We start from the raw sequence: 15,975 nt of genomic DNA on the forward strand, positions 1-15,975 counted from the left end.
TTAAAAAAAAAAAATTACCATCTGCAAAGTGCTATGCACTATATCCGACCCTCATCCATCTTAAAGATGAACTTAACTGACCCAACAATGGCAAAAAGCTAACACTCTAATGCTAAACAAATCATACCCAGATCCTACAACTGCCTACAGCACTGATACTATAAAGCCTTCATGGGTAGAAAATCAGAACTGAGAATTACACACCACATAGAGGATAAGGGAGGTGCTAATGTGCAGCGTCCATACATACAGAATAAGATCAGATACTGAGAATTACATCCCAGCATACACACCCTGAGCAAAAGAAGTGTTACCGTGCAGCATCCATATATATAGAATACAAATATGTAATCTTAATTACACCCAGCATACAGAGCAGTTATTCATACAGAACAAGAACAGATACTGAGAATTACATTTAGAATACACAATAAGAGAAGAAGTATCCTGTAGAGCCCATACATCCAATAAGAACAGATACTGAGAATTACATTTAGAATACACAACAAGAGAAGAAGTATCCTGTAGAGCCTATACATACAATAAGAACAGATACTGAGAATTACATTTAGAATACACAACAAGAGAAGAAGTATTGTGTAGAGTACATACATACAATAAGAACAGATACTGAGAATGACATTCAGAGTACACAACAAGAGAAGAAGTATTGTGTAGAGTCCATACATGCAATAAGAACAGATACTGAGAATGACATTTAGAGTACACAACAAGAGAAGAAGTATCGTGTAGAGTCCATACATACAATAAGAACACATACTGAGAATTACACACAAGCACAGAATGGGAGAGGTGATAATAGGAAGTATCCATATATAGCATAAGAACAAATCCTGAGAATAACACCTTTGAAGAATGAATAACATTCAGGCAAGAGAAGTGCTACAGTTCAGTGTTTATACATATAGAATAAGAACCAATACTGAAAACTACACCCTTCATTGTGAACAACAGAAGTGGTAAGGTGTAGAGTCCATACACACAGAACAAGAACAGACATTGGGGTTGATTTACTAAAACTGGAGAGTGCAAATTCTGGTGCAGCTGTGCGTGGTAGCCAATCAGCTGCTAACTTCAGCTTGTTCAATTAAAGTACAACTAAAGGCAAAACATTTTTTTAGCTTTGGACAGAGTGGAGATGGATTAGAATACCTAACAGTTTTTATTGCAGGCTGTGCCTCCATTAAGGAGATTCACCCTCTCTATTTGTCCTGTTTACCATTATCACTGAAAGTGCAAGGAAAAGAAAATCCCAAATTTTGGGTTGTTCCCAGAAAAGTAACAGAGGGGAAATCTTCCCATGGGGACACTAGTTCTGACGATCTGGGGGTCCCCAAGGAGTTCCCTTCATTTCCAGGAACTTCCCTTTACTTCCTGTTTGGCTACAGGATAGGAAGTGAAGGGAAATTTCCTCAATGGGACACAGATTGTAAAAAATAAACTGATATGGGTCATAATCCTTTATTACTCTAGCCAAAATATATAAAAATGTTTTGCCTATAGTTCTACTTGAAACTTTAACAAAAAACAACTGGAAGTTGACTGGTTTCTATGCAGAGCTGCACCTGTTTTTGCACTCTTCATTTTTAGTAAATCTACCCCATTGATTGTTACACCCAGCATACTGATTAAGAAAAGTGCCTTTGTCTATTGTACTAATTCTCTGACCAGCACATTTGACATTATGAAGAAGATGGAAAGCTACAGAAGAAAGCCATTCTTGCTCAGTCAGTATGTGGCTTCAGCTGCAGACTTGCAATATGGTGGTTTTGGTGATGGGGTTATATGGGCAGATTTGAGTGACCCCATAATCTTTGAAGGAGAACAACAGTAAAAGTGTAGAACAGATAACAATAGAAACACTTTCAAAGGCTTCTTTGGATACTTATTTTTTTATTTTATGTAACTCAAATCACTTGACAAAACTTAAATAGTTTTTGCAGACATATTTGTGATAGGTCACCACTTGGATGTGTATGCTAGTTTGTCCAAGCGTGAAATCAGTAGGTCAGTGGTAAGTGACTGACTATGAATGGCAGCACAGACATATGTCTGAACGTGTGCGAGGCAGGGAATAGCGAGCATTGCACAGACTGTGCACCAAGTTACATTCAGGTACTTAAATTACCTTATTTATTATAAACACAGAGCTGCATTTTTATGTCTTTTATATCTGCCTAAACGCAGCTTTAAATAGTGTTAGTAATCAGTCTTTATATTGGAATGACACTCCGGAATCTATTTTCTATTTTGAATTATAGTTGTTTTAACTATATCTAACGAGCAGGGCCCTCTGTTTCCTCTTGTACCAAATTGTATTGTAACTGTAATGTATACCTTCATTTTGTAAAGCGCTGTGCAAACTGTTGGCGCTATATAAATCCTGTATAATAATAATAATATTATACGATGGCTTTTCACTTTTGTGCTTTACAAATGAAAAAACATTGCAAACTATACTTGAATGGAAACAATTGTGCTTACTGTTTATGTGCTTTTTTTTTTTTGTTAAACTGCCAAACTGTTTTTATCTTTGTATGGCTTTGCTGATAGTAGGTCTTAGTTCTTATCTTAGATCCCAATGCAGTGAAAATTTCTTATCTGGATCTTTGGATAAAAGGGCTCATTCACACCAGATGCCTCACCCGTCTCCTTACCCCCCTCATGTTGTGCTGCCCCCTTCCTGTTACGCTACCCTTCACCTCTTTCTCTACCCCCCTTCTGTGATGCTGCTCCCTTACTGCGACGCTGCCCTCCCACCCATGACTCTTCCCCTCACCTGTCTCCCTGTCCCCCACCTGTGGCGCTGCCCCCAATCTACGACACTGCCCCCCACCTGTGATACTGCCCCCCCCACCAGTCCCGCTGCCCCTCACCTGTCTCCCTACCCCCCTCCTGTGATGCTGCCCCCCACCAGTCCCGCTGCCCCCCACCTAGCCCACTGCCCTCCTGTGACGCTGCTCCCCACCTGCCTCCCTGCTCCCTCTCCAGTGACGCTGCCCCCTTCCTGTCCCACTGCTCCTCTTCCGTGATGCTGCCCCCTTCCTACGATGCTGCCCCCCAAAACCTATCTGCTAACTTTATTAGCGGGCTCCCAGATGTGAAGCAAAATTTGTCCAGCCCGATAGATATATATATATACATACATACACACACACACACATATACACACACACACACACACACACACACACACACACACTGCATCACTCTGGAACTCTCTTGTGAGGATAATTCATGTTTACATGGATATAAAGATTGTATCACAAAGGACTTTCTCTGGGGCACATACTAAATTATCATCAAAAAGAAGCCATATCTCAATAATGAATTATTCATGTGATCATTTGGAAGATAGCAGCGCAGACAGAGAGCGTCTGGCGAGATTTGTGCTGGGACATGTGCAAACAGTGCTGGAACAGAGAGGATTTGAGAATGCATCATGTGTATTTACAATGCAGATCTGGGTGAGGGAGAGAGACTTCTTACAGGACGGCACATTTCTTGTAGTTGCATTATTCCAGTTAAATAGAAGAAAAGCCACATCTCAGATGTTGTTGGGTTATGTGACCACCAGAGGGCAGACGTCTCAGAAACATTCCACTCCTACAGGCTTTTTGAGGACAAACACTGCCCAACATAAGGTCTTCTGTCATTTCCCCCTATCAAGCAAAACATGCTGTCCCAAATATGTTCAATCCAAACACCAACCATCCATTCCATCAATAATTAGGGAAATAATGTTGTTATCCGTCTTGTTATTACATGCCTGCGCAGGCTACTGAAGTATCCACCTAAGTGGAATTAAAGCTGAACTTCAGGCAGATAATAAAAGCACAAATTCATTTAGCTCTGCATTCATTAATACATCCATAAATGTAGTTATGCTAGCAGTATATGTACCGGAACTTGACTTATTAGCATCATGCAATACCTGAACAGCAAAGTTTAGGCAGGCCACAGATGATGCAATTATTTCCTGCAACCACGGGAAAAAATTGCTTGATTTCCCCATCCCAGTCAGTGTTGTTGGGGAATCCCTCCCACAGTGCTATTGTGTTCTTCCAGTCGAGGGGTGTGGTGTGTTTTTACCTCCTGGGAAAACACAATGCTTATTGCCAATCGCCAATGATTATTGCCAATCGTGTGCTGAAAATCTGACACACTGGTTGTAACCAAGTTGGTGATGGAATAACTTGGGTATATTCAGCCTGACCATACGTGGATCGAGTCTCAGCTGGTCCTTGCTGAACCGACCAAGATTTGAACCAATGACCAGCTTTAGACTTAAGAAGGGATAAGCAGCATCAGCAGCATGCGGATAGGGGAAGTGAGCAGAGTGACAGAGAGGAGAGCCCATCAATCTGCTGCTTCTCCTTTCACTGGGGGATGGACAAAACCTTAAAAGTTTAGAACAGTTTAGTAAACTGTAGCAGAGAAAAATCAGGTCTCTTGTGATGTGTGCCAGAGCTGTGAAAATCTCAGGGCTGGATTGATAAAAAAAACAAATCTTTCTGCAGCTAAACGAGCTCCCATACATGCATTTTACCTATGTATTCAGCTGTCTGCCTGGGGTTCAGCTTTAAAGTTAGGTATTCTAGCATTATTTTAAACTCTAACATTTGAAAGAAGTGAAGGGTTAACAGCCAGATGAAATATCTGCTTCTGAGAGAAACAAAAGAATGTGAAGCGCTGGAGGCGGAGCTGCCAATGTGCAGGTAGATCACCACCCTGCCAGCAGAGATCCAGACCTCCGGCACTCCTGTGACCTGATTATATGCATCATTAGCTTTGGCTTACAAGGTGTTCAGCTGGGAAGGCAAATCGCTCCAAACTCCTCAGCCACTTACTGAAATATTACTGGAACCATTTACAGGTCACACCGGGCCCCACCGCCCAGAGAACAGCACTGGGCTACAGTGAACCAGGAGCAGATCATTGACGTATATAGTGCTAACATTTCACACAGTGCTGTACTGAGAATACTCCGCCATTCCCATCAGTCTTTAATGTCCCCATCACAGTCACACATCATTATTAAACATTTATATAGCTCTGACATTTTCTGCAGTGCTGTACAGGGACGCGGCACACACACTAACATCCAATCAGCACGGACACACACGCGCGCACACACTAACATCCAATCAGCACGGACACACACACACTACCATCCAATCAGCACGGACACACACGCGCGCACACACACACACTACCATCCAATCAGCACGGACACACACGCGCGCACACACACACTACCATCCAATCAGCACGGACACACACGCGCACACACACTAACATCCAATCAGCACGGACACACATGCGCGCACACACACTAACATCCAATCAGCACGGACACACACACGCGCACACACACACACACTAACATCCAATCAGCGTGCGCGTGCACACACACACTCCGAGCAGATATACACAGCTATTATCTTGCTTTCTCATGTCAAACATTATATACAATGAAGTAGGCCAAGGGACAGGCACACTTGCAAACATACACTCACCGGCCACTTCATTAGGTACACCTTGCTAGTGCCAAGAAAATCTCCCCCACGCCATTACACCACCACCAGCAGTCTGAATGGCGATACAAGGCAGGATGGATCCATGCTTTCATGTTGTTTACGGCAAATTCTGACCCTACCATCTGAATGTTGCAGCAACCAGTCTGCCCATTCTCCTCTGACATCAACAAGGCATTTTCATCCATACAACTGCTGCTTGCTGAATATTTTCTCTTTTTCGGACCATTCTCTAAACCCTAGAGATGGTTGAGCATCAAAATCTCAGTAGATCAGCAGGTTTTGAAATACTCAGAGCAGCCTGTCTGGCACCAACAGCCATGCCACGTTCAAAGTCACTTAAATCCTCTTTCTCCTCATTCTGATGCTCAAATTGAACTTCAGCAAGTTGTCTTCACCACTTCTAGATGTCTAAATGCATGCAGTTGCTGCCATGTGATTGGCTGATTAGCAATTTGTGTTACCAAGCACTTGACCAGGTGTACCTAATAAAGTGGCTGGTGAGTGTATCTTTATCACACTGAATGACATTGTAATTCCAATGCTGCTGTAAATGGTCTGCAGGGTTTCATGTTGGAAATCGGTATTCGTAGTGGATACAGAAATACAAGAAATATGTTTGACCTACTCTCCACCATCCTGTTTGTATTGTTGCTGCTGTGATTATGTGGCACTTCTCCCTATGTCCCCCCCACAAGTACAAAGAATTATTACAGTAAAACATCAGATCAGCCTGTAAATATTTCAGTAAACAGGAGACTTTACTTATCCAAAGCGACAAGAACTTGTGTTGCTCTTACTGGTATGAATAATAGAAAGTGAAACTTCCTAAATGGTCCGGAGCCAGGACACGAGCAGAGCGCCATGCTGCACTTTCTTCTAAATATTTGATCATACTTCTGGATCTACAGCTCTAATGCTCATCACGGTGACGGCACAGGGAAGTGGTCTTATCGACCTTCTAAATATTTCAGCCTTAAGCTGGCCATAGATGGATTGATGGAAAATTCTTAGGAACATTTGTACAAAAATTCTCAGAACATTCATTTCTGGTTTGAAAGATTTTGTTTGCTTTTAACATTTGATTTTTGGAATGAATGGACTTTACTGAACAAAAACCACTTGCATGGTTAGAAATGTGTTCATTCAAGAAAAAGTTTCCATCCTGCTCCTGTCTCTGCAATTGAAAAAAAATGTCAATTTGACTCACTAATGATTAGCAAAGCAGAACTTTTTAAGCTGACCATACATGGATCAAAATGTGTTAGTTCAACAGGGACCGCCTGAATTTGGATTGATGTATGAGAAGGTTGGTTGTACACAAGTCCATCTATCGTTTTAAACAGCCTGTTGGAAAATTTTCTCTCGATCAGCACTGTCGGCTATAGAAGGTGGTGCTATTGAGTCTATCATGATGGCGGGGAAATATCTAAAGGATCAGCAGGAAGGATTCCCACATTGACATTGAGTGTGTGTTTGGGGGAAATTAGTTTCCTTTGTTTAAAAAGCACGTTGAACGAAATAAAATGACTAGTGTATCTCCAGCCTTAGAACCTTTTTTGTCGAATAATTTTTGTTCAAAGTTCTACCCAACTATGTCCATCTTTAAAGACACTGTACAAGATAGTGTCGCACAGTCACTTGCTGACCTACACTCAGAAAATGGAGGCTGGAAACCTCTGGGACCATAAGAAGCCTCCTAGGTTTGGGGCACATCTGCTGCTGAGCCAGACTATTTTTTGATGCTATTTTCATACTAGCCAGCCATATCACAAAACCTCTTACATAATATAAAAGATACCACGATTCCTGCTGAATCAGCTGAAATTCAAGCTGTGGTTGGTCCAGGGGCTGAACGAAGGGAATCAAGCCAGGTATGGCTAGCCTAAATTCGAACTGAAGGCAAAATGTCAGAATTGCACAGATACTGGTTTTTTAAATTGGCAAGTACAAGTACTTATACTTGTGCTCAAATACTCGCCGATCCTGATTACCAATACCTTTGTGGTGCGATTTGAGCCTTTAAAAAGAATGGACTCAAATCGCACTGCAAAGAATCACAAAATTAATGGGCTCGAAACGCATGAGGTTTGAACAGGAATGTGACACGATTCCTGTCCGAATCACATGCGGTTTCCTTGTGGAATTTAAGCTATACAAAATGAATGGCTCAAAATTGCACCACGCCCACAGGGAAACTGCATGTGATTCAGACAGGAATCGCACCACGCCCGCAGGGAAACTGCATGTGATTCTGACAGGAATCGCATCAATTTCGAGCCCCTTTAGTATGGGCTCAAATCACACCACAAAAATTTCAGTTTCAGGTAGAGCGGAGCAGAGCATTTGCACGAGTATGACTACTTGTGCAAATGCTCAGAATCAGCACTAATACCGATAGAGGTGCAACCTTACAAAATATTTGTCATTTTAGATGGGAGGGTTTTAAACCCGTCAGGTGTCTCATTTTAGAGATTTCCCTTCATTTCTTGTGCCATAGTCACAACAGGACATGAGAAGAAATCACTCCACAATAAGGGAAATCCCAGAGAGTCACCAGAATTTGTGTCCCGTTTTGAGGATTTCCCCTCTTTTTTCTGTTTTTGTGACCACTTAAAATTTGGTATTTCCTTTCACTTTTTTAGACATAATAGGCACTAGGACAATTAGAGCACCTGCCAAGATTTTTTTTTGACATTCTTAACTTTTATTGAACTATTTTTCAAAGATACATTGCTGTGCATAGCAATTTTACCTTAAAAGAGAAAAAGCCGGCTCATATAGAGAGAGTATCAGTACAGAGTGTACAAATACAGAGTGCTGTCAATACAGCAAAGTTGTATGGCAAGCAATAGACATATAGCAAGCAGTAAAGTCTGCAAAGTATACTTCGGTGTGAGAATGGGGTACTCCCATGGGGGGATGTGTACACCTGCATAGGGATTCACAGGTGTTCCATTCATCCACATACAGGCAGTCCTATTGGTTCCAATTCAGATGCTGCGGCGGCATGACACAGCTGCTGCTTCCAATCTAATATCTACGTACGTACGGGTGTATGTCAGTGAATGCACACTGTGTGCAGTGGGTGCATCCCAATTGACAGCAATGGGACTGCCTGCACAGGGATGCATGGAAAACCTTAAGTACGCCCTGTGTGAACAAGTCCTAACTCAAATAAGTACCTTTTCTTGTTCTCAGCCTCCTCTCTAATTTCTTTTCTGTTGCTATGATCTAACAATCTGTTAGAGGGTGGATAACTTCATTCACCATGGTCCCACTGTAGGTAGGAATACAGCCACCCTCTCTTGCTTGGAGCCTAGGGGTATGGGCACAGTGTGCATAGAGCAGTATACATGACCACAACTGATGTGCTCTGCTTGTTCCAAACAAACTGAAGTGAGGGGGAAAGGGAGAGGTCCCACAGCTCACAGAGAATATCACAGTATAAGGATTATTTTGGGAGAACAAGGATATTGTTTAGTGTCACTATAAGAAGTTCAGGCAAACTTGACATCTCATGGAAGATGACAGTCTTTTTGAAATGTCCATATAATTTGGATGTAAAGATTGAGGAAAAAACAGGCTTGATTGTTTGAAGTCAGAATTTCTATTAAGAGCATTGTGGCACAACAAAATAGCATCTGTAGTCCCTCGGCGTACAACCCATGCCTAGTTCTAGGAAACATCTGGCTCCAGCCTCTTCTGCACAAAGACAAAAGACTGAGAAGTCATGTGATCCGGTAAGTAGTCAGATGCACTACATCCAGGCTGACAAGGAGCCCCAGATTGTGTGTATGATATGGAAATCACACACATTACAAAAACAAAAAGGTGAGCGACTTATCCTGTGCTGCGTCCACAGAATAAACGCCTGGATCAGGACATTCCCAGAGTAGAATGATTTATGAGCAGTAACGAGAACTGCCTTAATTTATTCCCGAATCCCAGCACACAAAGTCTCCGTCAATCACGACGTTGAGCGATGGACGATGGAGCTGCTGGCAGTGTAGCAGAGAAGAGATTATTAATTTCATGGGAGCAATAAAGAGGAAGAATATGGGAGCAGAGCATAGGTGCAATAATGGGAGATAATAACACTGAACACCATGAAGAAAATGTTACAGCTGTACTGTAAGCAAAGCAATTCTAAAATGAAGAGCCATCCATCGCACAAAACTAGTTCATATATTTGTTGTGAGGGCACAAGCAACAGAGAGGAAATCTTTTCTGTGAATGGAGGAGTCTCCGTAGACAAATGGAAGGCTAGACACGAGCTCCAAGACAAACACATCAAATGTCACTACTCTGAATTACAGAGATTTCAAATAGGACCCCCAATCACATCTAGGGACATTGTGAACATCAGCATCACTTCCCCTGTGGATGTGATTCGTCAAACTATTAAAATGGGATTCTCATTTCATGGAGATCTTAGTTCTGTGATCAGTACAGGTCACAATTCCTGCACCAACAGACTGCTAGGCTAGACTGATTGGATCCAGAACTTTGCAGCCCGTTCACTACTGGGTCTACATAAAGAAGCAAAGAGTGTGATAAATAAAATATTATGGGCAGCACAGTGGCTAAGTGGTTATCACTTCCTCCTGGCAGTACTAAAGTTGTTGGTTCATATCCCAACCACGGCACCACCTGTCTGGAGTTTGCATGTTCTCCCTGTGCCTGCGTGGGTTTCCTCCGGGTACTCCTGTTTCCTCCAACACCCCAAAAATATGCTGGTAGGTTAATTGGCTCCTGTCTAAATTGTCCCTAGTATGTGTATGTAGGAATGTAAGTTAGGGACAGAGCTATACAAGTACCTGTAATAAATAAATAAATAAAATTCAGAAGGGAACATGTTAAAGTAGAAAGCAATATGGTCATTGGTTTGCAACCCTGGTTGCTATGGGTTACAGAATTGCACTTCACCTGCTGAAATGAGACTGCAAGTTTCCAGAATTCTTTCAGGGAGAGTGCATTGTTTCTGTGACTGTGCCTCTGACAGGTGACATCAGACTGGCGGAGTGAGCATCACATTTCTCCAGTTTAAAAAGAAAAGTTCAGCGAAGCTCAGCGGGGAGTCCCTCTAACAAGCAATAATGTCACAGCACGTTCTGGCAGCGGATGCAGTCAATGCCATCGTCCTGTATAGACTATAGATATTCTCAGTCTCTCGCTCTATTCTTCCTACTGGTCCCCATCTCTGCTCATTATAGAAAGTCCTGGAGAAAGATATTCACAGCTACAGTACTCAGGAAACCAGTAAAAGGCTTTACAAGCCCAGCCAGAGGCCCCGGAACAAAGGCCATGGCCGGCTTTTCACTCTGGCTTTTATCATTCCTGCCAAATGCAGAATGTCAACTATTTTCATGAATTAAGTTGAGGGTGACAGAGGGAGAAAATTGGCAATCTGAGCTGTCAGCAAGGTGTCAGTTAAGAGACAGCAGAATGATGCTCACTATACAATGTCAAAGCATCAACAGCAACTGGATGGCAATTTATGAAGATTTACAGAAGTATTCTGCTGCAAGGCTTGGGTCTAATACGATGATAACAAGAGCAACTTCACGGCCAGAAGTATGGCTAACAGCCGCAGGCTCTACTGCCCCTTCAAAACTTCAAAATTCTCAGATTCACTTATCAAAGTCTCCAGGTTATTTTTTTACTTTTTTAAACAAATATCCCCTTTTTAATCAATATAACACAAAGGAGAAAATTATTTATATAAAATGATTAAACAGCCCAAATACCCAAACCTAGTCATGTACAAAGTAGCAAACACACCAAGAGGATATCCCCTCTAAATAACAAATCAAATAAATAGCTAGTGTTGCGATAAGTGAACTTTTAATACATCAAAAATTTAAATAAATAATATACAAATAATATGTGTCCAATAAAGGATAAACAAAAAGTGCTCAATAACGAACCATTGCCAGAAATAGATATTTTGAATAAACATATATGAAACAGTCCTTGTCAGGTATATAGAACAGTCCCCTTATTCTGTGATGAATAGTGGAAAATCTTCATTCCAATATAACCACCAACGTGAGAAGTGCACTGTCGCAAAAGCGCGCATCAGAGATGGACGCAGTTCAACGATTTTGGTTTCAACCTCCATCTTGGCGAAGGGACTAACCATCCTGAAATATATTTTCCTGCATCCTCCCCCCTTCCCTCTCTGTTCAGCCACAGCGACATCTAATAAAAAATACCCGCAGAGAGATTGTCGCTTGTGCAGCTGGAAAGTTATAGGCCAAAATATGGATTATGAAAGATGTTGGTTCTAATTCAGAGTTCCGCCCGACGATCCCTCCCTAAACAGAGTATTGGTCAGTTACTCAGAGCCACCCCCCTGCTGGGGGACTTTAAAAAAACAGGCTAGCAGGCCTAAAAAGTAAGTTGAAGACATCTCCCATTTGTAACATCAATACCACCCGGGGAGACCCTTTCACTCTGCAACTTGGATCTGCTTACATCAAAGGCTTAAATGGCAAGTAACGTAACCCTTTAACTCTCCCTGTTATATCTTTGCTGTGCTATGGTTCTTTGTGTCTATATATATATATACACACACATATATATATATATATATATATATATATATATATATACACACACCTCTATCTATCTATCTTAGTTACATCTTTTTCTGTAAATATTTTATTGTACCTGTTTGACTCTTTTAGTAATAAATCTTTCTTTCTGAAAGTGTTAGACTGTTTCTAAAGCACTTAATTGCAATTTACGAATTCCTGCCTCTAAAGAGACGCTACTGTGTTTGTTTAATCCTCTGCCCAATCAGCCTGCGGTGACCGTATTACACAGATGAATTTTCAACCATTATAGTGTATATTTGATAAAGAGAGTTTCCTCTTTCTCTGTACAAAAAAGGGGTGGTGGCACTATGTAAGGGTTAGTTGCGTAATTAACTTGACCCAGTAACAAGCGCATCCAGGCTGCAGGCACAGATTGCAATCCATTAGCTGGAAAATCGCTGTGTAGGGTGCAGCTGGGTGTGGCATTGTTGCGCACGTCGCATGTCTGGATCGGCCAGTCCTTCGGTCACGAGTTTGGTGAGAAGGTCTGGGGTCTGACGCCGCGATCAGGACATATTGGTGGCAGCGGTCGTGGGATTGTCGCATGTTGGTGGCGACAATCTTGCGATCCGTGACATGCACCACCGTGATATCAAATTGGAGGCTTACCAGATCCTTTGACCCCTTAATTGTAGGGGGTCAATACACGCCTGATATATATAATTCCGTCCAGACTCAGACTTACGGATAAAAAAAGCCAGTAATTATATTTAAAAACCAGCACTGTTTTGAAATGCAATTACTAGCTTTTTTTTTTCTTCACTATAGCTCCGAGAAGGAGCTGTCATTCTCTCCTCTGCTAAGGGAAACCCAGTGACATTACCCAGTGACTCCCGCCCCTTAGTTTCCTTTAGTGGAGGAGAGTATGACAGCTCATTCTTGGAACTATAGTGAAGGGGAAAAAAAAGCCGGTAATTACATTTAAAAAATAGCAGTGACATAGGGGCACCAGTGAGGTAGCCTGAGTGTATACACTGCTCCTCCACTATATACACTGCTCCTCTCCTGTCCCCTCCTTGCACACACTGCCCCCCCCCCCACCCACCCCTTCCCCCCTATGTGATAGCAATAGAATCAAAAGTTAAAAAAAAAAAAAAAATACACATTAAAGTAAAAAAAAAAAAACTAATAATTTGAGCCTCCCCACCTCCACAAACGCAGACATTTCGTTTTCTGCCATGTTCATTCTGAATTTTCGGTATTGGTTTCAGCACCATAATTTTTATTTTGGTGCACCACTAACTCTCATACAGTAGGTGTGTTACTGGTCAGATTACCAGGTGACAAAAGGAGAAAAGACTTAAAAAAGAAGCTAATGCAGCCACCACATCTAATGATTGGTAAGCTGCAATATATTACATTGCTTGTTTTGAGTTTAATACCGCTTTAAAACAGATCTTCTCTCCACCTTTCCACCTAATAAACCCAACTACCTTAAAATATTCTACTAACTAGAATTAACAAAATTAGTTATACTGTCTCCTTCTCCCACAGATTGAGTCTTAGCATTTATATCTCCCACCAGTCACAAGCTCACGCCACCATAAAAAAAAAAAAAAAAAAAAAAAGTCCTGTACGGCACATGCACAAGATGAGGAACATGACGCCACGCTAGGCCAGCAGAGAAGGAAGATGTTGGCTGTTGGCAACGTCATGCCCCTTATCTAATACATGCACCACACCACATTAATATTGATGAGGGTTAAAAAAAGACTTTCACCTAACATCTCGGAGAAGGTCTATTATTGCTCTTAAACAGCAGTTTGAAATAGCGTACAAGAGGAATGGCTACATCATCTTCCGGGAAACCAGGAAGGACACAAAAAAAGTATAAGGAAAAAAAAATGTTTTAACCATTTGAAGATTGGCATGTTAAACCCTCTTCCAGTCCAGGCCATTTTTCAGTTTTCAGTATGGCTATACTTTGACAATTTCTCAATCATGCAACACTGTAATCAAATTAATTTCACTCCAAAACACATTCCACTACTCCGGAGTATGGGGATGCAACATGTGTGAGACTTTTTCAATGTTTGGATTGATTATGTCCTGGACATTTCATCTTGTATATCACAAAGATCAACGAATTGTATCAAAAACAGTGTACTGTCATGGTGACCTCTGTATGAGTGGTCGGGTAATATAGCTTAGTGTTGGATCACCCGTAGCAGTCCCTGTTTCTATAAGCCAAGCAAACCTAGCCTACTGGTATGTGGCTGTCACCAGGAATGCCATGTTTATTCGCCAGAAAGTACAGGAGGCTGCTGAATGGAAGAACAAAAAAGAGTTGCTGTGGTTCCAGGATGCAGTTGGCCACAGGGGATGGCCAGGAGTGATGTTTCACAGGGAAATAATCAGTAGGACACGAGTTGGTTCAGGCAGCAGGCAGAGACATTGTTAGCAACCAGGCAAAGGATCAGTCTAGGCAGGAGGCAGAAACGTGGTCAATAAACAGACCAGGGTTAATACAGGCAGCAGGCATAGGCAACACTGCAGTGGTGTGGCAGCGATCAGAGACACTTTTGATGGTTGCAGTGGCTCAGGTGACACTGGCACTGGTGGGGCTAGCATTCAGGAACATTGCTGCTGGCTGCACTGGTCTGGTGACATTGTATGGCAGCAATCAGGAACACTGTTTATGGGATGCACTGGTCTGGTGACACAGACTGTTGTGGTGGTGATCAAGAACACTATTGATGGTGACACTGGGACTTGTGTGGCAGCAATCAGGAACACTATTGCTTGCATATGTCAGTCTTGTTGCACTGCAACTGGTGTGGTGGTGATCCGGAACCCTATTGATGGCTTACATTGGTCATTTGTCACTGGAACTGGTGAGGCAGTGATCAGGAGCACAGTTGCTGGCTGCACTGGTCTGGTGTGGCAGTGAACGGAAACACTGCCGCCGGCTACACTGGTCTGGTGAGGTGGTGATGGGGACACTGACTGGCTGCACTAGAAACTGTGATATCAGAGCAACCAGCCATTGTATATAATCATTAGCCACAGTAGTACAATGTCATCATAGTAACACTGCTAGTAGCACTGCTCTGGTAACAGTGTGTTTAAAAAAAAAAAAAAAAAGATCACAGTTATCAGAGAAGTGCATTGTATGGTGACATTGTACTGCTATGGCTAGTGATCAGAGACACTGGCTGCTGCACTAACATACAATGCCAACGGTGCAGCCAGCCAGTGTCTCTGATCAGTAGATACAGCAGTGCCACCATTATGACACAGCACTGCTCAGGGAATTGTTGATTCTTTTCTTCCCACACTTCAAGTGTTTACTACAGTCCTCATCACTGTAGTAAAACTGTGTTTCCGCTCACAGCAGATCGCTGTGAGAGGAAATGGTTCACAGGCTGCATCATGCAGCCTTTGTTTACAAATGTATCTTCTGTGATTGGTGCTCCCTGTGACCTGTCAATAAAATTGGCCCAGTACCCCAATCCGTGATCTGCTCTGTTCAAAGGTACACAGCGATCAGAGCGTACACCACTACATATACATGCGCGCACACACACACAGGAAGCCACTGTCTGAAAGTTTTTCTACAATGGCCACACAGGAAGTGGTTAAAAAAGCAAATGTCATACTATTTCTCATCGGCATCCAGAGCTGCATGCCAATGTGAATATTATTGAAAAAGGGGGGGAGGTGTGATTTAACCATAAGATATATGCAGCTGCCTTTGTGTGATTGGACACTGGCAAAAAATGAAAACTCCAGAGCCATCCCCTATAAAACCTCTTCCAGTTACGGCAAGCTTCAGTTTTGTAGCAAGCAACAGTGAGATTACAAAGAACTGAAGG

At 42.2% G+C, this 15,975-nt stretch overlaps 1 protein-coding gene across 2 annotated transcripts in view; it reads right to left on the reverse strand.

Moving 5' to 3' along the window:
• Nucleotides 1-15,975, reverse strand: part of LOC149456307 (carboxyl-terminal PDZ ligand of neuronal nitric oxide synthase protein-like) — a 176,492-nt gene that overhangs the window by 74,619 nt on the left and 85,898 nt on the right. The gene's annotated exons all lie outside the window — the stretch shown is intronic.

Source organism: Staurois parvus, unplaced genomic scaffold (assembly GCF_062004578.1).
Source record: "Staurois parvus isolate SC_StPar_1 unplaced genomic scaffold, SC_StPar_1.0 ptg000365l, whole genome shotgun sequence".
NCBI classification, from domain to species: Eukaryota; Metazoa; Chordata; class Amphibia; order Anura; family Ranidae; genus Staurois; species Staurois parvus.